Below are 27,483 nucleotides of genomic sequence, written 5' to 3'. Positions count from 1 at the left end.
ACTGTGAAACCAGTGATACAGAGTAGTACAGTGGTCCGGCGAAAAGAAACAGCCCACTCAAATATCTCTGAGAAATGTTTGATGTTTGTTATAAAGCAACAAAGTGAATGAACTTTGAAATATGTGATAGATTAACCCAGACGAAAGGGAAAGTTAAAAGGTGATTGCTTTAAGAGAAAGACTTTGAACTTTTTGAACTACCCAGACCAAGAGACACTGGGACAAATATAATAAGGAAGAGCTGAAGTGGAAGTCAAAGTGGTCCTGCTGAGGTTTATGGAAAAGCCTTGCACATTCAAAAGTCTTCGACATCAGTGAAAGGTCCGAGCCCGACTGAGGGAGACCTAGAAGGTGCGTTTGTTGAATTTGAATAAAGCTTGGGGAAGGGAGCCCCTGCAAGACGAGCCAGCAGGCGAAGCCGTACAGGGAAGGCGAGGAGGCAAGGCCAACGCCCCTCTCTGCAGCTCAACGCTGCTCGACGACGCTCAAGGCGGCAGCAAGGTATCTTACCCATTGTAAAGCCACAAGTTACTGCAAGCGTGCACCATCTCATACTCTATACCCCCAGCAGGGAAGGGATAAAGCCTACACCCAGCGATCCCCCCCTGCCACTCCAGAAATGCACGTCTCCGGTCGCGCACCCGTCCTTCCGTGCCCCTCACTTACTCCCCGAGCACGGCTGACCGCAATACAAGGGTTGGCCTCAGATTCCCTCCCATCTCACCGCGCCCCCACCTTAATCATCATCGTTCGGTGGCTAGGGCCCTGAAACCCGGAAACCCTAAGGCTGAGATGCCGCTACAGGACACCACGAGGAACAACATTGACACTCGCACAACTTGCTTGAATATTGCAGGATCATCCACTGGGGAAGTCCAAAACCCCTGCACCTCTTCACCCATGCATGCCCCCCTAGCAGCACGCACGTATGCCCACACAACTGGAAGAGGGTCTCTGCCCATGGATGTAACTTTATCTGTACCACAGCATTCCAATTCTACTACTATACACCCAGTGCCATCTACTATGCCCGAGCCTTCTGAGGCGCCCATGCCCGATAATGCCTCTGCCAATCATTCTGTGCCTGCGCTTTATGCACCCATGCCTAATGTCATTACTGCACTGTGTTCTGTGTCTGAGCCCTCTGAGGTGCCCATGCCCGATAATGCCACTGCCAATCATTCTGTGCCTGTGCTTTATGCACCCATGCCTAATGTCATTACTGCACTGTGTTCTGTGTCTGAGCCCTCTGAGGCACCCTTGCCCAATAATGCCACTGACAATCATTCTGTGCCTGCGCTTTATGCACCCATGCCTAATGTTATTACTGCACTGTGTTCTGTGTCTGAGCCCTCTGAGGTGCCCTTGCCTAATAATGCCACTGCCAATCACTCTGTGCCTGCGCTTTATGCACCCATGCTTAATGTTATTACTGCACTGTGTTCTATGTATGAGCCCTCTGAGGCACCATTGCCCAATAATGCCACTGCCAATCATTCTGTGCCTGCGCTTTATGCTCCCATGCTAATGTTATTACTGCACTGTGTTGTGTGTCTGGGCCCTCTGAGGCGCCCTTGCCCAACAATGCCACTGCCAATCACTCTGTGCCTGCGCTTTATGCACCCATGCCCAATGGTATTACTGCACTGTGTTCTGTGTCTGAGCCTTCTGAGGCGCACACCACATCACTGTCTGCTTGTATTGATAACTCCTTGCTAGGGCCACCTCACCTACTCTGCTACATGCCTCCGCACACCCTATGATCCACACTTTCAGCTGTGCTATGGTCAAGGCACGCTCGGTACCTGTCCATGCCCTTGACATAAATGACCTCATCATCACAGATAACCTTGACCTCCTAATAATCACAGAAACTAAGGCTCAGGCCCGACTCTATCTCTCGCCATCCCTAAAGGGTAAACCATTTTCAGAAAAGACCGTACCTCCCAGAGAGGCGGGGGAGTGGCCCTTATTGCCAGGGAAACCCTGGCTATCAGAGAGGCTGAAGGTCAACTTGGCCAGAACTGTGATTACCTCCAATTTAAAATCAATGTCTCCCACAATTGCACCATTACCATGCATATTGTTTATAGACCTCCGGGGCCGATCTCAGACTTTCAGGACACCCTAGTCCTCTGATTGTCTGACAACATTAAAAAGACGTCCCAAGTCATACTCCTGGGCGATCTAAACCTAGGCCTCAACGGCGCTAAGGATGCCCACGCCAAAACCCTCAAGAAAGCCCTATCCACCCTGGGCTTCTGGCAAATATTCTCTGAACCTACCCACATCAAAGGACACACTCTTGATTGGATCAGCCATCATAACTGCTCCATCCAAATCACTGCCAACTCTCCCATCCCATGGTCCAACCACCACTATCTTCAATTCAACCTCGAAACTAAAAAAGAGAATCATGGGCCCACCACCCCATGTCCAGCTGCCTTTGCAAGAAGCTCACGCCAATTGACAGTTGAAAACATAGCACCGTTTCTACGTGTGCCTGCCCTGCAGGCCCCATTTTCTAAAAACCCGGAAACCCTAGCCACCACCTTTAAGCAGATCGTCGCCCAAGCGGTTGAATCCATTGCCCCACTCGCCCTTAAAAAAGCCAAAAAACCAAACATTCCAATGCTTGGTTCTCTAAAGAATTAGTTGACCAATGCTCTGAGCAGAGGCTTGTCCTCTCAGCATGGAAAGCTAACCCCTCTGAAGCCCCTAGAAGCACCTTCAAAGCCATTTTCATAGCATACAAAGCCAACATCACGAGAGCTAAAGCCGCGTCCTTCAACTTAAGGATTAATGACACCAAATCAGGGTCCCAAGAAATTTTCGCCATCTTTAGAGAGCTGGAAAAACCTTCACTCCTCCACCCTCTCCCTTCAAGAATGAAAGCTGGTGCAACAGTATTTAGTCTGCCATGCTAAACAAGCTCAATTCTCTACAAACCAAAATCCACGGCCATCAAAAAGTGCTCAACCGGGGCGTGGCTAGCCGTGGGATGAGAAAGACGTAGGTCACCTCGGCTCCCACAACCGCAGCAAATATCCTGGTAAAATCACCTGAAATTTGACGACATAAGAGCTGATAACAACCCCGTATGGTGTCGGATATTCTTGGGCACAAACGAGGTGTAGAGCAGAGGAAACCGCAGCCGATTTCAAGAGAAACGACCACAAGAAGTTTCGAGGCGTTCTACATCCAGCTTCCAAAATGGCCACCGCCGCACACAGATGAACGCCCTGAAGCGAAGCAGTGAGGCCGCGCTGCACCGGAACCCAGCCTGCTACTGATCCGCAGACTACATCGGAGGAAGAGTGTGGTCCCGGTGGGGCTCTGGCGGTGTCCCTCCCAACTGGCGGACTACAGTGGACCCGTGCGGAGGTGAGGGCGGGGCACGTATCCACTCGCGTGGGACGCCCGGGACCCCCGCCGTCAGCACTGCTACTCGAGAACGAGGGACATACTTCCCGTGCGGCCCAGCGTGTGAGGCAAGCCTGTGCGCCACAGACAGGGAAGAGGTGTCGGTGCGGCTGGGAGGTGTGGGTGAGTGTCCCGGCCGAGCTCTGCTCCAGGAGGCTGACGGCGTGCAAGACAGGCCAAGCACGCAGACCCATACGCAGCTAGTGATATCGGTACCATGGGGAAAGACAAGTCAAAGAAACTCCCCACACAAAGCAGGATGGATCAGTACACCATCCAACCGCCCCAGGCGTTAGACCTCCACCCGCAATCCGCGGACGAGATGGACACGGACCAGGGAATTTCATTGAAGGACATTATGGCTGTGATAGCCGATTCCCGCACATCAATGGAGCAGAAAATGGACGGGATAAGCATGGATGTATCCCTCCTCCGGCACGATCTCCAAAAACTAACAGCACGCACCGAGGAAGCTGAACATCGCATATCCAACACAGAGGATAGAATGCATAACATGCAACAGCAGCTCCAAAATGTCACAACCAAACTGAAGGTATTGGAGGACAGAATTGAAGATGGAAAGGGCAGATCAAGGCGTAACAGCGTGCGTATACTCGGTATACGCTAGAAGGCCGAAGGCCCCTGCATGGAACTTTTTCTAGAACAATGGCTGACTGATCTGTACGAGCCAGACGCCTTCTCCAAGTTCTTTTCCATAGAGAGGGCACACAGAGTGCCCACGGGCAGACCTCCGCCTGGCGCACCTCCACGCACGATAATTGCAAAGTTCTTAAACTACAGGGATCGTGATGCCCTACTGCAAAATGCGCGCGCAAAAGGCGCTGTCACATTCAATGGCTCCAAAATTGCCTTTTTTCCCGACTACACCAGGGAAGTGCAAAAGGCGAGGCACTCCTTCGACCACCTCAAAAAACAACTGCAAACAATGGGAGTGAGGTATGGCCTGCTCTTCCCTGCGCAACTCAAGATTTATCACAAAGGGACAACAGTCCACTTCAATGATCCCAAGGAGGCTTGGCGATGGGCTGATCAAAACATAGATGGAGATTGGTTGACCCCCCGCGACAACAGGGGGAGGAACAGAAGGCCTCCACCAGGCCAACAGCGAGAGGTCCGTCGACCACCAGAGCAAGACCCACCGGAAGATCAGGGGGGCTGACCACTGCCTCAAGGCTTGCCAGATGCCCGAGGTCCCGTTGGGTCACCCAGGTTGAACTACTGATTTATTCTGTCTACACACACACTCGCAACAGCAGGCTACACACACTTACCTGACGCGGTCGCGGTATGCCCCAAGACCGCGACACAAGGAGAGCCCCCTCCCAATAGTGCAACAAACTCCACGTGTATTATACGTGGCAGCTCCCCCCTGGTCACACCCCCAGGAGAGGGCTCTCTCTCCCTGGGGATCCAGGCAGGGGGAGGCCACCTGTACTTGAAGTTAAGTTAAGCGCATGTAAGGTGTCCAGTTGACACCATGGGTTTTTTTGTCCGGGCGACCGATGCTTCTAGTTGGGAGGAGTATGGGGAGGGGGGTTGGGGATTTGTTAAGTTTAGTTACAGACGGGACCCGTCAAACGCACAAGATGATATGGCTAGATAAGACAGAGTTAACCCACAGGCATATTCGCAGCTGGCGCATAACACCGTCAGTGGCAACACAGGCAGTGACTATCACAAGCACCCATGGCATCACGTAGCAGTAGTAGCGACGCTCTCAGAACACTGAGGCGTATGACATGGAATGTTAATGGTCTGGGCAATGCAGTCAAGCGCCGGTTGGTGTGGCAATTTCTCAACAGGCGGGGTGCTGACATAGTTTTCCTGTCTGAGACCCATCTTGCGGGCACAGACTGTACCCTATTCAGACGTACAAACTACAAGCTGGCACTCCACTCAGGTTTCACGATGGGCTCAAGAGGTGTCATGATCCTGGTACACAAAAACCTCCCCTTCCACCTTACGACGGTAACCCATGACACAGGCGGCAGATACGTGTACGTGACAGGCAAGCTATGGGATCACTCAATCGCACTGATAGCCCCCTATGCACCCCCAACTCTACTAGAGCCACTACTTACTGACATTGCCCCGTTAATCGCAAACAACACTTCTAACCTCATGATACTGGGAGGTGACTTTAATGAAGTCATGAATGTAACCCTGGACAGATCACACTTGCGGAATAGAAACCCCAATGTTCCCACCAGACTTGCCACGGTTGCCAACGCACTAGGCCTATGCGGTGTGTGGAGAGAACTCCACCCAGAAACGAGAGCATACTACTTCCACTCAGGGGCACATGCCTCGCTCTCCAGGCTAGATTATCTCTTCATCCCAGAAACTGATCTACATAGGGCGCAAGAAATAATCATACTTCCCAGAGGCATCTCTGACCACTCCGCGCTAGAACTGACACTGATAACATCCAGGCGGATTCCGCCGCCGAGCTGGCGCCTGAATAGCTACTACCTGGGTGACCCCGAGCTTGTGGACAGGCTACAGGAGATGACCAATACATACTTCGAGCTCAATACCCAGACGGCAATGAACCTGGCAACACTGTGGGAGGCCTACAAGACGGTGTTAAGAGGTGAACTAATATCGTGGACGACCGCGTAAAAAAGACAGCACTGGAGCAAGACACTTGAAGCCGAACAACAGGTCAAACAGACAGAGGAGAGGCACATAATTGAGGACACACCGGCCTCGAATCGGACGTTGCTACTAGCACAGAAAAGGCTGCAAAACATAGCGATGGACAATGCGAAACAAGCGCATACTGCAATGCGGGCAAGACTCTATGAAACAGGTGACAAGGCTGGCAAGATGCTGGCTTGGCTGGAAAGGAAGGAGCAGGGACGCAGTCATGTCCGAAAGTTCGACACAGGAGGGCCGAATGCAGGGGTGACGGATCAGGAAATAAGTCAAGGCTTTGCAGAATATTACGCTGAGCTGTACAGAAAACCCACGACACAGATGGACGTCATGATCATGGACCAAATTGACACCCCCACCTTAACTAAGACGCAACTGCAACTGCTGGAGAGGGAGATCACAGAAGAGGAGATCCTAAGTGCCATGTCGGACCTCCAAACCGGTAAATGCCCAGGACCTAACGGCTTCCCGGTTTAGCTATGGCGAAAGGTGGGGACCAATGTGGTGGCCCCCCAACTACTCCGAATGTATCAACATGCGCTAGAAAAGGGCATTCTCCCACCAGATCTGCGAGAAGCAACAATAATAGTGATACCCAAGCCGGGCAAGCCCCTGGAAAGATGCAGTTCATACAGGCCCATTTCACTCAAAATAGCGAGACCAAAATACTGGCGAAATTACTTGCGGACCGTCTGCAACAGGTTATTCTCACCCTGATACATCCAGACCAGTGTGGCTTCATGCCACAGAGATCAACGCGTATGAACCTCCACAGGCTATATTCGGCCCTGGAAAGGGCCAATAGCATACAGGGCCCTCTAGCCCTACTAGCAATTGACTTTGAAAAGGCCTTTGATTCGGTGAGATGGGAGGCCATCTGGACCATAATGCACCGCATGGGCTTCGGTGAGAACTTCATGAAGTGGGTGCGCCTGTTGTACGAATCCCCGGTGGCCAGGACCAGAGTCAATGGCTGGCGTTCGGACCTCTTCAACCTGGGGAGGGGCACGAGACAGGGCTGTCCGTTGTCGGCCATGATTTTTGCAATCGCCATCGAACCACTGGCAATCCTCTTGCAAAACGCGCCAACTTGGGAAGGCTTCCGATGGTCTGAGACCTGGGAAGACAGAATATCTCTCTATGCGGATGACCTTCTCATAAATCTGAAGGACCCGAGCAACTCCTGCCCCAGAGTCATGCACCTGTTAGAGCAATATGAGGCATTCAGCGGATTACGTGTGAACTGGTCCAAATCCATCCTCTTCCCTTTAGGAGACACCTCGATGGCAAACCTAGCGGCTGGCCCTTACCAGATCGAGAGGGAACAGTTCAAGTATCTGGGGATACGTATCACAAAGCATCTTACTGAATACACAACCCTGAACTTCTCGCCCCTTATAACAAGATTTGCAGAAGATACTCGCCATTGGATCTCCTTGCCAGTAACGCTGATGGGCAGAGCGGCCCTGTTCAAAATGAAAGCCCTTCCTAAATTCTTACATATCCTGCAAAATGCGCCATTATACATCCACCAGCGAGAATTCCACAAAATCGAGTGCATCCTTCGGAAATTGCTATGGGGAGGAGGACACCCACGAATTGCTCTTGCCACGCTGCAAAGGTTTATCTGGGAAGGAGGGATTGGACTGCCCAGGATACAGTCATATTACTGGGCCAGCCAGATGGCGGTAGTAAATGATATGCTCCATGGAGATGGAAGCCTCCCACACATCAAAGGTCCTATCTGTAATGCCACGACCACGCCTCTAGAGCATCTGAATGGAGGCCTGAACTGCACACCAAAAAAGGATATGGTAATGCATATAGTGAGAATATGGAAGGAAGCACATCGGTACTTAGGATGGGGTGAGAAATTAATGCTGGCGCAACCCCTATGGAACAACTGCAACCTTCCCGAAATATGAAAGTTGCCCAGATGGCCTGAATGGGTCCAGCGAGGAATCACCAGCATAGGAGATGTGGTTCACGAGGACAACCTGGTACCATTCGAGACATTGCATGTAAAGTTCTCCCTCCCGGCACCAGAAAGCGACCACTACATGCAGATGAATCATGCTTGGACGACGCATCGACACATAACACAAGACATGCTGGAAAGCTCCCCATTAGAGTGAAACATAGTTTTGGACCGGGTTGACTGGAAAGTCACCTCTACCATGTACAATGTGATAACATCGTTTGCGACGCCCGAACTAACCAGCTTGAAGACAAAGTGGGAACGGGATGTGGCTCCACTTCAACCGGAGGACTGGGTGGAGGCCCTGATGTACCCACGAGAAACGACCATTTCCTCAAGGCTAAGACTGGTCCAACTGAAGATCCTGCACCGCACCTACTACCCGAGAGTGGCTCTCTTCCGCTGGGGCAAATCCTCAGACGCACGATGCCTATGCTGCAAACGTGAAGAAGGTACCTTTTTCCATATTCTGTGGGAATGTAGTAAGATACAGCAGCTCTGGCAGAAATGCTGTGATAAACTGTATAGCGTTATGGGTAAAGCGATACAGAGATGCCCAAAACTCCTTCTCCTGGGGATCTCCAGTGAAACTGACCTTTCCCGTTATGAGAAATTGTTCTGGTAGACTGCAATAGCAGTTCTCAGGCAGAACATTGCGCAACTGTGGGGATCGGAACGTACGCCAAGCTATGACCAGTGGGCCACAGATGTGGACATATGCGCTATAATGGAACATAGAGTGTACGCAACGAGGGGTTGCCCGCAAAAAGCGGACAAAATATGGAGAAGATGGGAAGAGGCTAGCTAAAGGACAAGGGTGGCTCCGCAGCCTCCGTGACTGAGAGATGCCCCGGGAAAGTGGGGGTAACGATTCTACCATGAATAGTCTATGCCACAAGGTCATCCGATGTCAAGTTGACGGTCTGTCGGACCATGGTCCCGGAAGTTGAGTTTCTGAATGTTTTTTGTTTCTTGATTGTCTCTCTCTCCCCATTCCATCACCTGCACCTGGAAATGTTGATATTGCATATGTTCCTCTCCCTTCCAGTCTCCCCCTTCCCCCCCACTGCTGTTCCTAACTTCCCCCCCTTCCTACGTCCCTACCCTGTATTGCAGAGAGATAAGTGTAATGTTGTTTTAATTTTCAAATCAATAAAATCTTTGATCAAAAAAAAAAAAGTGCTCAACCTTCTCATAGCTAACCTGCACAAGAAAACGCCCACACCCACCAAAGCGAAGTCCTCCCCACCTTTTGACTTCAAAGATATGACAGTCCTGGAAGTTATCGCCCTGCTCAAATCCATCAAACCTTCCAACTACAAGGGGGACGCCTGCCCAGCCCAACTCATCAAAGACTCGGCACACATCCTAGCACCCCTCATAACCGCTTCCATCAACTCGTCTTTCCAGGCTGCCCACGTTCCAACTGGTCTCAAGGAAGCCTGGGTATGCCCACTCCTAAAAAAACATCCCTCGACCCAACAGTCCCAGGGAACTATAGGCCCATCACCACGGTCCCATTCTTACTCAAAATCCTGGACAAAGCAGCCTACCTGCAAGTCCAAAAATTCCTTGAAGATAACCGTCTCCTCGGCCTGCAGAAATCTGGCTTCCACCCACGACATGGCACTGAAAAGGCTCTCCTAGACTTGAAGAACTAAATGGACTATCTTAGAGACACAAGCAAACCTGCGCTCCTATTGCTCTTGGACCTTTCCGCTGCCTTTGACCTGGTGGATCACAGCACCTTGTGCCGCTATCTAGCAACTGAGCCCAACTTCTCCCCCAAAGCGTGTGACTGGATAACCTCCAAGAGAGGGTCATGAAAGTCTTCCCTGACTCAGCCTGTGCTACCCCGAGCCACATCAAATGAGGAGTTCCACAGGGCTCCTGCATCGCACCCACGCTTTACAACCTCTTCATGAGGCCTTTATTCAGCATCCTTGACTCCTTGTGCATATCGTATACTAATTATGAGGATGACACACAGATGCTTATCCCACTCACTGACGACTATGAAGAAGATATGAACACGCTCACCACCATTTAATCTACTATCCAATCCTGGATGGCAGACAACTGGCTTTGCCTCAATAGTGAAAAAACTGAACTTCTGCTCATTGGGTCACCCACCACCCTGGGCAACCTCGATCAGCAGTACTCATGCTTTACTATTGATAACATCCCCATCAAGGTCTCCAACACGTTAAGACACTTGGGGTCTACCTAGATTCCGATCTAACCATGGACAGACAGGTTAATGCCATCGCATCTTCATCAGCTTATTACTCTAAAGTTCTTAATGGTGCCAGTCCCTTCCTATCACGCCAGAATTGCCTCGCCATTGCTAGGGCAACAATTGGTTCGAGGCTGGATTATTGTAATGCCCTTCTCATAGGGTCCTCCTGCAAAAATCTTGCCAAACTCCAACTAGTTCAAAACAACGCCCTCAGGGCAGCCACAGGAACCTCAAGAAAAGACCACATCTCCGATGTGAGAAGGCAGGCCCACTGGCTCCCAGGCTAAGAGAGAATTGTGTTCAAAACGCTTGCACTCACTCACAAATGCCTCCATGAACTTGCACCCCCTTACTTGGCTCAAAGAAACATCATGCACACTGCCACAAGATCTCTGAGGAAGGGATACTGCAACATGATTCTCACCCCCAGGACTCGAAAAGTCTGTGCGGGGGGCTCCAGCTTTCCTACATTGGCCGCTACCCATTGGAATGCACTCCCCAGTCACCTAAGAATGATAGAGTCTCACCAAGCATTCCGCAAAGCAATCAAAACCAAGCTTTTTGTCTGAAAGTAAAATTTCAATGATCAACATGTATAATGACGTCACTGTATTAACTATCTTTATGTAACTCTTACCATTCCTGTACTGCATATAGTTTCTTTCTTTAACCAAGAGACCTCTGGTCGCCCGTTAACAAATTAATCAAAATTCTTACAAATTGCTTGTAACAGCACCTCGATGACTCCCGGCTGCAAGTGCGCTATACAAATGCGTATAAATAAATAAAATAAATAAATAAATTGCTGTGATTGTATAGTCCTAGCCTGACAGAAGGAGATATATGTTGAATCAGATACTTTTCTTGAAAGGTCCGTGCCTGACAGAGGGAGACCTACGTGAACTATTGATGCATTGAGAGGTCTGAGCACGACAGAGGGAGACCTACGTGAATTTTGTTGAATTGTGAGTGAACATTTTTGTGAACTTAAGTGACTTTAACGTTGATGGCCAAGCGGGCCTCGACCCAAGTTTTGAACTGCCTTTTTTGATAACCTGAGCCTGAGTGTGTCATCCTGTCTACAGGGGCTGCCTTACTCTGTGCTGTCCAACATGGGGAGGAGAACTGACTCAGCCATCTTGATCCTTTATGTTATAACACTGACCTACCTTTGCATACACATTTCCTTTTACACACTTTTTGTATAACAGTTAGGGCAGACATTAGGTTTTATTAATATAGGCCATTTTGATTTGACATAGACTGACTAGGACTGTGTTTTCTTTATCATTTGATGGTAGAGACTACTCCCATCATAGCTATAGGGCAAGGTAGGAGGTTTTCCAAACCTCAAGAATTTAATAAAGGTTTTGAAACGTGTACCTCTTGTGTCAGTGACATACTTGTGATACCATGCCTCCCTTACAGAAGCCAGCACACTTGTCTACGTTGCAATTGCCATGTTAAACTCCCACTATCTTGTGTGCAAATGGAACATGCTTTCACTGCTGCAAGAGCAATTGTCTCTGTCAACAGGAGATATTTCTCTGTACCTCATGCAGAACAACTGACAGTCATCAAAATTAATGAGAACTATATCCTAGCACACTATGGCAAGGTACCAGTGCTTTTACAAGCACATCATTGTTCTCCATCAAGTCAGAAGTCGATTAAAACTGAGTTTGAGGATGACCTATGCCCTAATCCTGATAGGTCAGTCAGGACAGTGGAGCGAGAGTGGCAGAGACCGTTGTCGTGGATAAAAGTATCAGAATGTAGCATTAGGGTACCTGAGCAATTTTCCTGCTTGGACATATCACTTCATCTAACGAATGAACTGTCTGTGTCACTCACACATCTTAATATTTACATATCCCTGTAGGGGAGGGGGCACATTACATACTGTGTTTGCTCTCCCACTCGGAAGAAGACACACCACAAGTTTTGCTGCACTCCACACGAAAGGGACACACACATGATTTGCTTGCATTTCTACAGCGAATGTGGCTCACACTCAATTTAGGCCACACTCCCTCAAGAAGGGAACTACACACAGAATATTTGTTGCACTCTCGCAGAAAAGGTTGTGCACATGGCATTTTTGCCACACTCCAATAGCAAAGGGGCTCCATGTCTAATTTGTGCTCAATACTGCAAGGAATGTAATGCACATGCAAACTTTGCAAACAGTTTTGGATGCAATCGCAAAGGTAAGGGCGAGCACATGAAATTGTTGCTGCACTCTTGCAGTAAGGGGTTAACACACTATTTATTTGGCATTCCCATTGAGAAGGGAGCGCACATGCAGCTGAAAGAAACCAAAGTAGGGAGATTGTATTTGGTATTCCCTAGTACTTGGTATTCCCTGGTACTTGCTGCAGTCATTTGCAGAAAGGGTGCTTCAAAAGTGACTGGCCAGAACCCAAAACCTATTGTTCTGAGCTTTACCTTGGTTGACATTTTTGTCTCCCACTTTCAGACCCCTTTTGCTTTCTAGTGACCTATATCTCATCCACTTCCTTCAATTCATTATACTGCTGCACTCATTGTGTCTCCTTCCCACAGTTGCATGTTGTTTCTGACGTGCCTGTGTCTAAATGCCATGTGTGGAGGTGCCTTTGAGCCCACGACTTTATATTTGCCCTAAAAAAGCTACTAGCACCTCCTACTGAGGAAGTGAATAAGCAAATGGAAACAAGGATGAAAGGAAAGACAGACAATCAATTGATCGGCGGGTAATGTTAAAAACAAAATGTCACAGAAGAGTATCACATTTTTTTTCAGAAAGTCTATGGGAGATATTCCAAGAAAAGGGGCACTGGCCATGAAGACACATTTTGAAAAGGTGAAGATAGTTGTCCCAAAGAGGATAGCCAATAACATAAATCGGAGCCCTTCAATCGAACAAACACGTAGTGCTATCCACATCACAAAGCATAATCAGCATAAAGGGTAATGATGGTCATGGTCTGGGACAGGGTATGGAACCTGAAAGAGGGCCTGTCCTAGGAAAAGGTAACACTTTTGGCATAACTAAAATCCCAGGTGACAGCAGGCCTATTAGGGGAGACACCAGTGGACCCTGACAAATTTCACAAATCTTTAGATTGAACTAAAACAAGGTACAATTAAACTTAAAGAGTTTGCTTAAGACATCTACTAAGTTCTTCTTTAAAATTGCAGGTCAGCTGATAGCACACCATCTCTGTATAAACTACCATAAAGTACTTCTGGACACAATAATCTTCAAGTCTCTGTAGTCTATTGAAGCAAAGTCGGGGATTTCACAAATTGGGTAGCTTCAATTGTGTCCTTTACAAGCTAACAGCATCTCCTCAATCCTCATTCAGTCAGTCAATTCATCTTTATTCCGGCTCAAAGCCATAAAAGCAGTATGAAAATGCAATGCGATAAAATAAGGTGTAAATTAAATACATAAAACATCATCAGAAATGCAGCAAATCCTAGTACCAAATGCAATATGCTGGGCCACGAATTCATTCATAAAATCAAAGTAAATAACTGGATAACCTTCATCATATGAGGAGTGCATGCCCGCAGCTTCTGTTAAACTCTATATTTCTACAGCTTCCATGATTCAAGGCCTCCTTAATATGAAATAACAGTTCTGATGGCAGTTCTCTTGTTTCTCTATAATAATCTTTTTCTAAGCAGCCAGGCCCTATGAATATGAGGGGTGACAGCAAATACAATATATTGCGCTGAAGAATTTTTGTAGAATTCTAGAGCTTCATAAATCATCCAAATTCTGGCAGCCTTGAACAAGGGTCTTAGATAATAGCTCCTTAAATCCATTATTTTTTGGTAGATGAACATTAAGTGAATATTAGTTTCCATCCCCTTTCCACAAAGGGGGCAGATCCCCCATGCTCCCTTGGTTCCATGGTTTACAAAAGCATGCTAGTTTAAGTGTGCCCAACCTAAATATAATAAACAGAGATCTCTCATGTGGTGTGTAAATATAATCCAGATAATCTCCAAAACCAGGAGTTGACTTCCTCCTCAGATAATCTGAGCCCAAGGAGAGTTTTCTTGCATCTTGCATCATCAATTCTTTTCTCCTCGATAATGCAGCAGATGTGACCTTGTATGATGCATTTTTGTCAATCTAGTCGAGGGATTCCCAGAGCTTAGCCACGTTTAGTTCAATTAATTTTCTATTAACCTAGTGACCCAGAGGATTGGGTTCCCCACCATCCAAACCCATAAGGTGCTTCAGTGCCTTACCATACCTGCCCAGACCCTCAGTATTCCATAGTCTGAGCCAGTAAGATAAAGGTTTTAAGGCAAGTATTTCATCAATCAGACCTTTATCCAGTTCCAGCTATAGTAAAGCAGATGGGGTGCTCAATGGCAACAAAAGTAGATTTTTTTAAAGACTATTTTCTATTCATTTTAGTGCTCTTAAGGAGCCATAACCCCAGAGCTAAGCACCAAAGGGGGAAGCTGCAATAGCCTGCCGACTATAAAGTTTGAGGGCAGGCGAAATCGCCCAGCTCCCATGTGTTCTAAAACAGGATTTTGTGGCCACGGAAAATGTTCCAAGGTTGATGCAAGCTTTTTCCAGCTGCAGGATCCACCCACCATTTTCATGAATCCTATTACCTAGGTAATCATAAAACAATGTCTGTTCTAGTTTACAGTTTATAACAGAGATATTCAATATGCTATGTTTGGCAAACTGGGGGTTTGAAGACCATAGTCCTTGTTTTATCGGTATTTAACTGTAACTCCAGTTCCTTGCATTTATTGAGGAATCAAATCAAATTTGCTTTCAAACCGAGTGGGGAAGTGGATGGGATCACAGCATCAGCTGCATACAATAATGCTGGATAGATGTTGTGATCCATTTTAGGGCTATCTAAGGAACCTTTAACCGTTCCTCAATAATTTCTTCAATATACATGTTGAATATAAGCGGAGCAAGGACACATCCTTGTCTAACCCCCTTTTGAACTTCAAATGGGGTTGATAGCTCCCTCGCCAGTCCGAAACGCATGTTTGCCCTATTTTCAGTGTACAAAAGTTGCATTGCAAAGAGCAGTTTGAGGGGGTACTCCTCTTTTCCTCATAATTTGACAAAAGATGTCCCTTGAGATGCTATCAAATACAGTCCATAAATCCATGAACACTGTGTAAAGCTTCTTCTTAAATAGCACAGTATATTTCTGGATTATCAGGTGCAGATGAAAACTTGGATGAACTGCACTCTTTTGCTTTCGAAAGCTCGCCTGGAGATGGTTGATAATTTCATTTTCATATGCCCAAACCTGAAGGTGAGATAAAACAACTTTTGGAAAAATCTTGCCCACAATATTGACGAGGGAGATCAGACGGTAATTAGCGGGTGAATCCCTCCCCGCTTTTTTATAAATTGGGACAATAACAGCATCAACTCAAGAGGAAGGTACAATACCCATATCCATAAAACCATTGAAAATTCTGCAAAGTACTGGACTCCAGATCCAAATTTCGTCTTTATAAACATCACCAGGAATTCTGTTTGGCCCTAAAGCTTTGCCGTTCTCTTGGCTGGCAATTGCCTTCCATACCTCCTCTATACTAAAGTGAAGAGTCTCCCACATATACTCTGTCTTTAAAGGCAGGGCCAACATCATAGTGCCGTTAACATCATCCACAGGGCTATCATATAGTTTTTGGTAATGCTGTCTCAATGCTTCTCCCGTGACACAGCATTGACACTTTAAATCCCCATTAACCTCATCATCTGCTATCAATTTCCAGTAAGAAACATGATCACCCTTTTCGTGAACCCACAGAAGAGCCTCCCATCTCAGGGAAACAAACTCTATTTTTTCAGTTACCAACAAGACTTTGTAGTCAAATCTAAGGCACCAGATCTGTAATGTATCTACTGCCCCTGATATATTTAGGCACTCCACTATATTGCGCTTCACAGCCCTACAGTCTTTGTCATAACAATTAGACCTCGCAATAGCGTGATTATTTACTTCTAACGAGGTGCAGGTTACAAACGGGGTCAGGTTCACAATCAGTCTGTTACATTCAGTTAATAATTTAGTATTCTGGACATTATCTGCACAGATTATTATAAGATTATCCAGGATTGCTTAATATACAGCTAGATTAAAATCCTGTTCAATAACCCTGGACCACCTTACCGACTTGCACGAGTGTCCTACTAGAGTGATAACTTCCACCCCGTTTGCAACCTGTATTGGTGGAGCCATATACTTGTTAATTTGGACAGCAGCACACAGGGGGTTATGATTACTTTCAGCTCTTTCAAGGATCATGAATGTGTTCACTTTGTGCCAATCATTTGCTGTGATCATTATGTAGTCGATTAGACTAGTGCCATTATGCCCCTTAAAAGTTTATTTTGCTAGTTGATTATCAGAGGTTCGGCCATTACAAGCCCTCATTTACAGATTATGGAATATACGAGCAGTGTCAATAGCATACTGGGGGGTCCTTTTGGGTGCACTGCTTTCAGGGCAGTGGTATCCCAAGCAGTGTCTTGGACTTCCCATAGTCTCTCCAGTTCCCTTATAGGTTCGAGTTGCAAATTCAGGTCCCCAGCCATTATAATACCGGACTCAGGAGCATTGGATACTGGACACAAATTTGTCAATTCTTAGATCTTTTCCACTACCACTAAGTCTCCACCTCCAGTGGCCTGTTACAGAACATAAATAACAAGACCGAGTCCTTGCTCCCAGTACAGAGAGGGAGGTGTTGGAGATCGTCTATGTCTGTAGGGATGTTTGTAACTTCCCAATTTAATATAGATCCCAGTAAGATGAGTAAACCCCAGCCTGCCCTTAGGGCCCTTAATCGTTGGAATCTGTAAAACATGGTATCCTTGGAAAGCCATTGGTTCCAGAAGCCAGGTTTCTTACAAGAGGATTACCTGATAGTGGGTGTGTCCTAGGTAATGGTAATACTTATGGCATAAGTAAAATCCCAAAGGTGACAGCAGGCCTATTAGTGGAGACACCAGTGGACCCTGACAAACCTTCAGTTGGAACTTAAAAAAAGTAATATGAACCTCCACTGAATTTAGTACACATAGAAATAAAAGAAGAGACACAGGAACTAACACTACCTCCCAGATTACCCCAACAACAACAATGTAGGTGACACTGGTATTTTGCTTTATGAAAATAAATATTGTATCTTTTCAGACAGAATTAACTAATCACCCAGCGCGTCTTGCCTTCTTGATTGAATCCAGAGCCACCCTCATTAACAAGTCATGTTTGTGGCAGAATATTAAAATGAGGAGTAGTTCATTGTCTCTCATGATAGCCTGATGGCAAGGAGAACTGCCTTTGTGGACCCTAGCCTGATAATTTTACCCAGAGACTATGGGCCTCATTACGACCCAGGCGTTAAGGGTTAACGCCATCGTTAACCCTTAACGCCTATTCTGATTTTAACAGCTGCTTTTAGCAGCCGTTAAAATCCATGGCGCTAACCTGCCATGATGCTAATTATGCCACCGTAATTTACGGTGGCGTAATTAGCGCCTTCCCCACTCCCATTATGCCCTATGGGGAAAAAATGGGAATGGGGAAGGGAAAATGGGAAATGGGGATTTACCGCCCCACTCATCTTGGAATGGGGCGGTAAATCCGTCATCCACCATGGTGTAAACATAGTTTACACCATGGTGGTAAAGTTGGCGCAATTAGCGCCTGGGTTGTAATGACCCCCAATGTGACGATAGCTCCTCTCAACTTGGGCAAAGCATTTTGCATAAGATTCCCAGGAAAGCAATTGATAGTAAAATGTTAACGGTACTCCCCCTAGGCTAATTTTATTAGGCAGATCTGGTGACCTCTTACAGGGACTAAATAATTCACAATTTCCTTAGAGTCTACCATTGGGACATACGCTCATGACGAAATCAGAAAAGAGAATTCCTGCATCTAAACCAGACCCAATAGCAGACCCAAAGTCATTGCCATCTGAGATTCAAATATAAGTTTGTTTTGTAGCTCAAACACATTAAAAGTGTTAATGTAGCTTTCTGACCCCTGAAAGAGGTTTGTAGGGCATGCACATTTTGTTAAATATAGAAAGGTCCCTCTGCACATGTGCCCGTGCTGGGGTCCATTCAAACATGAACAAAACAGAATGCTAAACGGCGTGAGCACAGTGCTGTTAGAACAATTGGAAGACATCACAACCCTGGGTTAGGAGGGTCGAGCTTGCGCTCCACTCAGAGCCTCTGAAGACACACCTAGTTGTTCATGTCAGAGATATCCTGCGGTCTGTAGGGCCACTGCAACCTTCCTCGACTGCTGCAGCCCGGGATCTTCATTTACGCGGTTCACCATTGCCAGAGGAGGCGCTGCACTCTTAATCACTGTCACCGCCTATGCTCTTCATTGATGCAGCGCCCCATTGCCAGGAGGGGTGCCACATTTGAAAACACCTCTGTAGCCAGGCTTATTGATTGGTTCACCCCATGTGGACGCGGAGCGCTCCACCTTTACGGTCGCATCTTGGATTACCGGATCAAACTATGAGGCATGCCCCATGAGAGGGAGGGGAACACCACGTGTCTACTGCTGGGCCTGCCACAGTGGGCCCATATTAAATCCCTGGGATGCTTCTGAGATATGTGGCCCAGGTTGAATAGTCTTTATGGGGCCCCACGTTACTGCAATTAGGGCTGGGCTGTTTTTGGAATATGGTGGATGGCAGCAGGGTCGAGGTGCTGCTATTTATTTATTTATTTAGTTTATTTAATTTTTATAAAGCGTGAAACGCCAACTTTGCCGATAGGTCTCAGAGCGCTACATTGTAACAAACCATGATAAATAAAACAAAGACAGACAAGGAAAAAAACAGAGTTCATCGAATCAATCAAATTACATGTCTTAGATTAGTATTAGGGAAGGGTGTTCTCATCTTGTTACAGATATTCAGAAAAGAAGGAAGGTTGCTCTGAGCACCACCAATAATGATGCGATCTGGGCCATTGAGGTCCACTCCTTGATTTGGACTCTTCGCAAGAATCTTATGTCCATAGTTCTAAAACGACTTTCGCCGATTGTGGTTCGTAACCAGGCCAGGATTTTGTTTAACAAAGCTTCTCTAGGCTCTGGTGTATCCAATTTGTGAACATTCACAATGGCCATATTTCTTCGGTCAGCAGTCAGAACATTTAGGAATGGGTCAGTAATCTCTGGCAAAGATGACTTACAAATACCTAGGTCCCTAGTCGATGGGGACTGCAGCAGGTGGTTCATGGGCTTCATGGTTTTCAAAAGATTGGAAGAGTCTGCAGACACCACGAAGGTTGGAATGATCTTAGGCACTAAGCCCTAGGATACTTCCTAAGTCATGGTTAAGTTGGTAACATACTTACGAAGTGGCCACTATAGAAATGCAATCTCATGTGGAAGCCTGTTACGCTCACCTGGCTCCCACTGAGGCGTCGATCTGAACTGGACAGCTGCGGTCTCCACCAATGTGACGCGCAGGGCCGAGATGATGGACTGGACTGGCCCACCTAGCTTCGTTTGCTTGGCCCGTAGGAATATCCTTCTGCAAATGGAGAAAAGAAATTAACCACCCGTGGAGTTGAGTGCAAATTCCCCCCACCCCCGCAGTTCTCCTCAGAGATCACCTTTGATGTCCCCCTCCTATACTCTCACCTGATGGGTTGAAAAGATGAGCTCTCCATCCTGCATTGAGCGCAGGGGCGCGTTGATAACCAGTTGCTTCACTGGCTCGAAGGAATCGGTGAGTTCCAGAACAATGACTCTGAAAAATATGTAGTTCGTAAGAGTTCACTTGTCTGACTTTCACTCTTGTCCGATTCCTTGCAGTTTGCAGCTTGACCCCAGCGAAGAGTTCCTTGTGGTAGCTGACGAAGTTCAGTGTGGCGAGAAAATATGAAGTTCGAGGAATTATGCCTCCGGCGGTAAAATTAGATAAGTCTATTGCGGTGAGAAGAGTTCCCCTTATTTGTCCCGTTGTCTCACCTTGTCGTCCTTTTGTTCCCCTTAGGGGCCGGGGTGCGGCGAGGATGCAATGGAGACTGCGCCGACCCGTGAAGAGGAATAGTACCCCCGGCGGTAATCAGGTAAGTCTATGGGGGTAGTTACCATTGCCTCTGTTTATTTCCTTGGCTCATCTTTGCTGTTCTTGTGTTCCCCTAAGGTGCCAGAATGCGGCGGAACGTGCAGAAGGATGCAGTGGATAGTGAGGGTGCTGCGAGGGTTGGTGAGTTCAGCGCGGCGCTGCAGCAGGCGAGGCGGCACGCGTAAATGGTTCTTTCTTCCAGTTCGAAGGTGCGGTGGATCCGGAATCATGTAAGGATCGAAGATTTGCTCTTATTCTAACCTTTCTCCTTCTGTTCCTCCATTTTTCTAGGAGCTGCAGACTCGAGGTGGGCGTGGAAGAAGACTGGATGCAGGCTTGCAGACATGATGAGCGTTACGCTGCTGGATGCAGAATAACGCAAATCGTGTGCTGCTCTTCGGCGTGGTTTAAATAGCCTCCAAAGTAGTCCCAGGTGAGTATTCTTCCCTAGCACCACCCGAGTAAAAAATAGTCCCTAGGTAAAATAGTCCCTTCCAAGCCTCATTTGGCTTGGAGCTCTGCAGCATGGTCTGCACCAGGTAAGCTTGCAGCATGGTCTGCATCAGGTAAGTTTACTCTATGAGCCTGGCACCATAGGCACCAGGACTGACTCTCCATATGAGCCTGGCGTCATAGGCGCCAGGACCGCACCCAAACAGCCCTTAACAGGGGCTTTTGGGCTTGCTCAAAACAACTTGATGCCTGCTTCCGGGGTTGCTGGACCTGGTATGGTTCCCCGGGGGTAGGCATCATGACAGCGCCACAGGTCTTCTCCATAATAAACAGTACAGCTTTTGATGTGCCCACGGGAACAAGAGTGCCTTATTAGACCTTTCGGCTTTGGAAAGGAGTGACTCGGGACTGTTGATTCTATTAGATCTAGCAGCAGCTTTCAACCTCCTTCATCGTAAAAGTTTGCTGTGCAGATTGACTGATATTGGTGGTTTCTCACAGGAAGTCATGACATGGATGGAATCATTCCTTTGGGGCTGAAATTTCAAGGTCCATTGGGGAGATGCTTCCTCAGATTCTGAGCCAGTTTTGTGTGGTGTCCCACAGGGTGCCTGTCTATCCCCATATCTTATCAATATTTATATCCAACGATTGTGTGAGGAATTAGAGATTGACAGTATTCTTTGCGAATTACGGAGATGACTTTCATCTCTCCATGGAACTCAGTGGGTATTATGCAGCTGATCAAGAAAAGTTAAGTGAAATCTACATGCTCAATAAAGGCTAAATGTCCTCTAACGGCTTTGTTTAAATTCTAGTAAAACTGATCTTATGGTGTATGGGTCAAAGCATGCCCATGACGGCCTGAGACTGACATATGTGAGCTTCTGCATTGATGGAGGCCATGTACCCATGGCCAGTGAGGTTAAAACCCTTGGCACTTGCATGGAAGCCACACTTAACGCAGACACCCATGTTAACTATATAGTTAAGAACTCAAATTACTACCTAAGAGTCCTGAGGCAGATTTGCCCGCTCGTTTCAGAGATAAACCATGAAAAACTGGTCCGAGCAATCATTCGACCACAGCTCAACTACTGTCATTCTTTGTCTGGGGGAGTAAGCAAGGAATGAATGAACAAGCTTCAGAAGCTTCAAAAGGATGCAGTGCACATAGTGTGCAACATTGCACACAGAGATCCAGTAACTAACGCCCACTGGAGTTGGAGCTTCATTGTCTCCCTGTGGCAGCCAGAGTTCAATTTAAGATACTTACGCTGAGCCACAAGTGTCTATTTGGGACTGCACCACACTATTTGTAGGAGAAACTGGAGTTTTATAAAGCAAGGAGAACCCTGAGATCATCTGGTGCTAGCAGTCTAAGGGTCCACCGGTTTAAGAGAACCCCGGGGAATGGTCAGTCTTTTCCCATTCTGATTGTGCAGGCTTGGAACAAGCTCCCAGAGGCTCTACGGAAGGAAGAGGACCATCTTATATTCAGAAAACTCTTGAAAACTAGAACATTCACCTAGGGAGCTCCACTGACTGTTTCCACCTGTATCTTTGGCTTGTCTGTTTGCTATTGTTTCCATGTAGCGCCTGGATACCTATGGGCTTTGGCGCTGTAGAAATATACAGACAATATAATACAATAGTTTTCTTTAATAACTGGCAAAACATCTACATATTTTTGACATGAATATTTACACATATGCGGACAACACACACATTCATTTACATCTAGATAGTGTATCATCAACGGCAAACATTGTATTTGCTGAAGCAGTTACATCAATCAGCTGATGGATGGCTAGCAATCAATACAAATTCAATGCCAGTAAAACTGAATCTCTACCATGTGGCCAACAAATAAATGACTGGTAACCATTGTTCTGGCAAAATGTCTTGGAAACGCTGCCTTTGCAGTCTAACACGGTTAGTAACCTATGAGTTACTCTTCATGTGCAAATCTCACTTGTTCCACAAATCAATAAAGCAGTAGGAGCTTGTTTTGATCAAATGAGTCAGCTAAAAAACTATTTATTTTCTTTTGTCAACTAGTTCAAGTGGTAAATCATTGCTTTCATCACAGGTTTGTTTCTGTTTTCGTTATTTAGTTCTCCATAAATATCTCATTGCTAAACCTCAACACATCGAGAATTCTCTTGCACACATTAAGCCTCATTCCAAGTCTGGCTGTCTGGTAAAAAAGTGCCGATATTCACGGATACCAGCACTTTACAGGACCGCCCAACTATGGGTTTGCCGGTGGGGATCCTGGCTTACCTCCAGCCAAAAGCCATAGGTAAGCTAGGTGCCCTAACGGCAAGCAAGGCCCTCATTAGCCGGAAAATCCCCCCATGGAGTCTTACGGGACATGAATGGGGATTTACTCCGTACGTCTGGCACTCGTAATCCAGCGGCAATGCCACCAGAACGAGTCCCGGAAACGGTAACAGCCTTTGCCGGTATCCTAGCAGGTTTACCACCAAGATACCGGCAAGGTTGTAATGAGGCCCATTGTTCTTAATTGCCAGAAAAATCCCATATTACCCCTGCTTTGAGGTAACTTCACTGGCTCCCAGTAGCTGAACGTGCCAAGTGCACAAAGCCCTGATTCATGGAAGTCTAGTTTTCTATCCCCAATAATCCTCCAAATAAAAAATAAAAAATGTGTTGGTGGTCTCTTCAATCAGAAAATCATAGTCTGCAAAATGTTTCTAAACAGCTTCTGCAGAAATTGGGGAAAAATATATTGTTCTATACAAGCGGCCGCCCTGTGGAATTCCCTTAATTGTAACTTAGGGGATTCGTAAAACTCAGTTTAAGAAAGCAGTTGAAAACCTATGTGTTCCCTAATTGGCTCTTTTATCTAACAATCCACATGTGAAAAATCATAAAGATGCTCAGTTAGTCACAGACCAGTGCTGCGGTGCTCTTCAGACCACATGTCTCTCTGCTCTTCCTCTCGCTTCTGCTCTTTCTCTCTTCTTGCTCCTCTTGCATGGAATTCTCTTTCCCTCAGAAATTCAAGAAACAATCCACACAGATTTGCTCAAAGCCAAATTGAAAGCCTACCTCATTATTTATAGTTTAAGAGTTTAGTTAGTTATAGTTTATAGTTAATAGTTTACTCATAGTTTAAGAGTTATCCTCTTAAACTACCTCTCATCTGCCTTGCGCTAACATGTTTTCCTCGCCTCTAACCTGCCTCTGTCACTCACTTTCTCTGCCTCCACTCTAAGACTTCTTCCATCATGGTCACCAGCCTAACATAGCTGGCCGTACAACCTAACTGCACTAATGTTGAGTGTCCTTAATCTAATTAAGTCCACCTATGTATTGTCTCCGGTGACTATTCCATTTACTCCCCACCAAAACCTAGTCAGAATGTCATTCAAACTCACACCACTGTAAGGAGGACACTGCTTCCCATCAAATCTGATATTGTATTTATTGCAGTTCTTATGTGATCAAACAAGCATTGTCCTTCCCTGTATTTAAATAAATAAATTACATTCTTTTAAAAAACAAAATAAAAAAATGATTTTACATAACAAATAAGATGTATCATAACATGCCTATTAGCCCACACTGTAGAGAGCTCTGTACGCACCTTATGACCACGCCAGCACTGCTCTGGCGCCTGCTCACCAGAATATTTATTTTAACATCAAAGGTCAGAGCACTGTTGTTTTTATGTGGTGAGTTTAGATGCAGTCTACCGATCTACATGATCACACTAACTAAACGACTCAAACAACACCTGTAATTAGCCCCGACCGAGTGGGCTTGCACCTTGTAAGTACGCCACGTGATCATGCGAGTGCGTACATTATCCGGATGCGCTGAGTTTGAACGTTGGTCGCACCATTAACAGAACCACTGCGGCGAAGAGTGAAGGACGCTCTGTTGTGAGTAAGGTAAGCAGCGCTTTCTGTGTTCTGTCCAGGGTGTCAACACATTTTTTACACTGTGGCTATTTGAAATATACCATGTGTTAATGTGGATGAAGGGATGAATGAACCTTACAGTGCTGCTACAGTTATCAAATGTTTGTTTTCCGCCCTTCTGTGATTCTAGGTGGTCAAGGACTTACCCTGACGTACACCAACGCTCCATAGAGTTGTGCCTGCCACCTTGATTGTCGGGCACTACTTTCTCAGTGGTGATCGTGCACCATTCTGGTCGGCGATCACCAGTGTCATACTTCGAGATATTGACCGAAGACTCAATGTGAGTGTCTGGTGGAATTTATTTTGGTCATAGCCTTCTCCTTTTTCTCGCATGACACACAACTGGGTTGTGGTTGGTTTCACTTCTAGCTCGTGGAAGGCCTTTATAGTTCTGGTAGTCTTGGCATGTCACGTGGTGTTGGTGATGGTGTTAGCTGGTGAGACATACCCATTAATATGGTAAATCAATCATGGTTCCGAATACCGGTTCTTATGATCCCCAGATTGGTAGAGGGAGTCGATGGGTACTAATAACCCTTTTCTACACCCCGTTCATTTGTGGTGCGGTGGTAGTAATGATCAATCTAGACACTTAAGCATTGAGCTCGATTGATTGTGTGTTTTTATGTTTATATTTAGGTGAGCTTTGTTGATTTAGTCTACCCGTTCTCTTTTCCATCTACATTCCTTCTGACCACGCTGGACCATAGTGCCCTTGAAGAATTTCTGGTGAACAAGATTTGTACAGAAAGAAACATGTCGGGTCTGGGATTGTACTGTTACTTGTAAACAGTTTTAATGGACACTAGTTGGAGCTGGAATAGACCGCACAATCAGCGGTGGCCCAGCTATGACAAATTCATGGTTCATATTGATAATGGACAAGAAACTGTATTGTTGTATTTTAGCATGATTGTTTTTTATGTTATAATTGAGTGAATTGATGAAGTGTTTGAGTATGAATGTAGTATGGTCGGTGTGTGGTTTGGGATGGTTTTAGATGGAAATGATGTAACGCACTAGTCCAATTATGAATTTGATGGATTGACTAACTAATGAATGTATTGATACACATATTTGTGACTGTTTTTTATAATTATGAGATCAGTCTTTTATAATGACTTTTTTATATGTTAATAAATATGTTTAATCATGATTAAGTGTCCACTGGGTTGGATTGAATTTGTTTCATCTCAGCATACAGTTTTTTGAGAGCCACGTCACCTTACAGGTGTTGTTTGAGTCGTTAAGTTAGTGTGATCATGTAGATCGTAGACTGCATCTGAACTCACCACATAAAAACAACAGTGCTCTGACCTTTGATGTTAAAATAAATATTTTGGTTCTATCCAGACCAGGTCACAGTACCCAGATATGCCTGGTATCCCCTGTTGCTCCTGTTGGTTTGTGCCTGCTCACCAGAACCTAGCCATGCTCCGACCTATGCTATGCATCAAAAGCTTACGACTCAGCTTGACCACTTACTCCACTATGACAGCACCTACTGGTAGCACCTTTACTTCCATCTACCACAAACACCCATTACCTAACGTACTTCTGATGCCACGGAGAAGCATCCCAAACTTATCCATGGCCACTAGACTACCCCTATCTCACAATGGCCCTCATTACGATACTGGCGCTAAACCATGGCGCTATTAGCACCATGGTTGGTGCCGGTATTGTAACGAGTCCGTCAATGTTCAATGGGGAATTACCACCCCATTCCAAGATTGGCGGGGCGGTAATTCCCCATTGAACATTGGCCCTTCCCCATTCCCATTTTTGCCCCATAGGGCTCAATGGGACTGGGGAAGGCGCTAAGTACGGTACCGCAAATTGTGGTACCGTACTTAGCACCAAGGTCCCTTTGCGGGTCCTTACTTTACTTTAACGGTTGGTCTAGACCAGCCGTTCAGGTCGGGTCGCGCAAAGGGACCTCGTAGTAAGGCGCTAAGTGTTTAACGGCGCCACAGCCTTTTACGGCGCTGTTAAACACTTAGCACCAGGGTCCTAATGAGGGCCAATGTCATGCCTACCACCTTCCAACTACAGTTGGACCGATTAGGCACGAAACATGACAATCTGGACCTACGTATTCTTATTCATCTTCCTACACCATGTCCCGCCCAATGGATCCAATTATACACTGCAAGGCCTACACCCAGCCAACCTTGCCCCAACAAATCAGAAACTCCAGACTGAGTTATAGACTCCCTAGAGCCAACTACTCGTTACCTAAAAGCATCAACAAAACCTGGGCCAAAGCCACCTTCTCACATCCTAATCAGGTACCTACACTGACAAAACTGCCCATACACAGCAATCATGGCTCCGCTACTAATGTAGCTCCAGATTCTACAACCTGCATCAAAGGGGGTCTCATCAACGCTAGACCACTTATAGCCCATGCACTCGACATCTGTGACTTCATCACCTCTAACGACTTATAGCCCATGCACTCAACATCTGTGACTTCATCACCTCTAACGACTTAAACTTCCTAGCCATTACAGAAACCTGGCTACAGCCCACTTCCGGTCCATTGCTCTCATTGGCCATTCCAGACAAATACACTATCATTAGGCAGGACAGGACCTCTACTAAAGGCGGAGGCATTGCCTTTATCGCAAAAACTTCACTTGGACTAA

This window comes from Ambystoma mexicanum, chromosome 8 (assembly GCF_040938575.1).
Source record: "Ambystoma mexicanum isolate Mex_15411 chromosome 8, UKY_AmexF1_1, whole genome shotgun sequence".
NCBI classification, from domain to species: Eukaryota; Metazoa; Chordata; class Amphibia; order Caudata; family Ambystomatidae; genus Ambystoma; species Ambystoma mexicanum.
The sequence above is the reverse complement of the archived record's forward strand: the minus strand, read 5'-3'. Positions refer to the sequence as shown.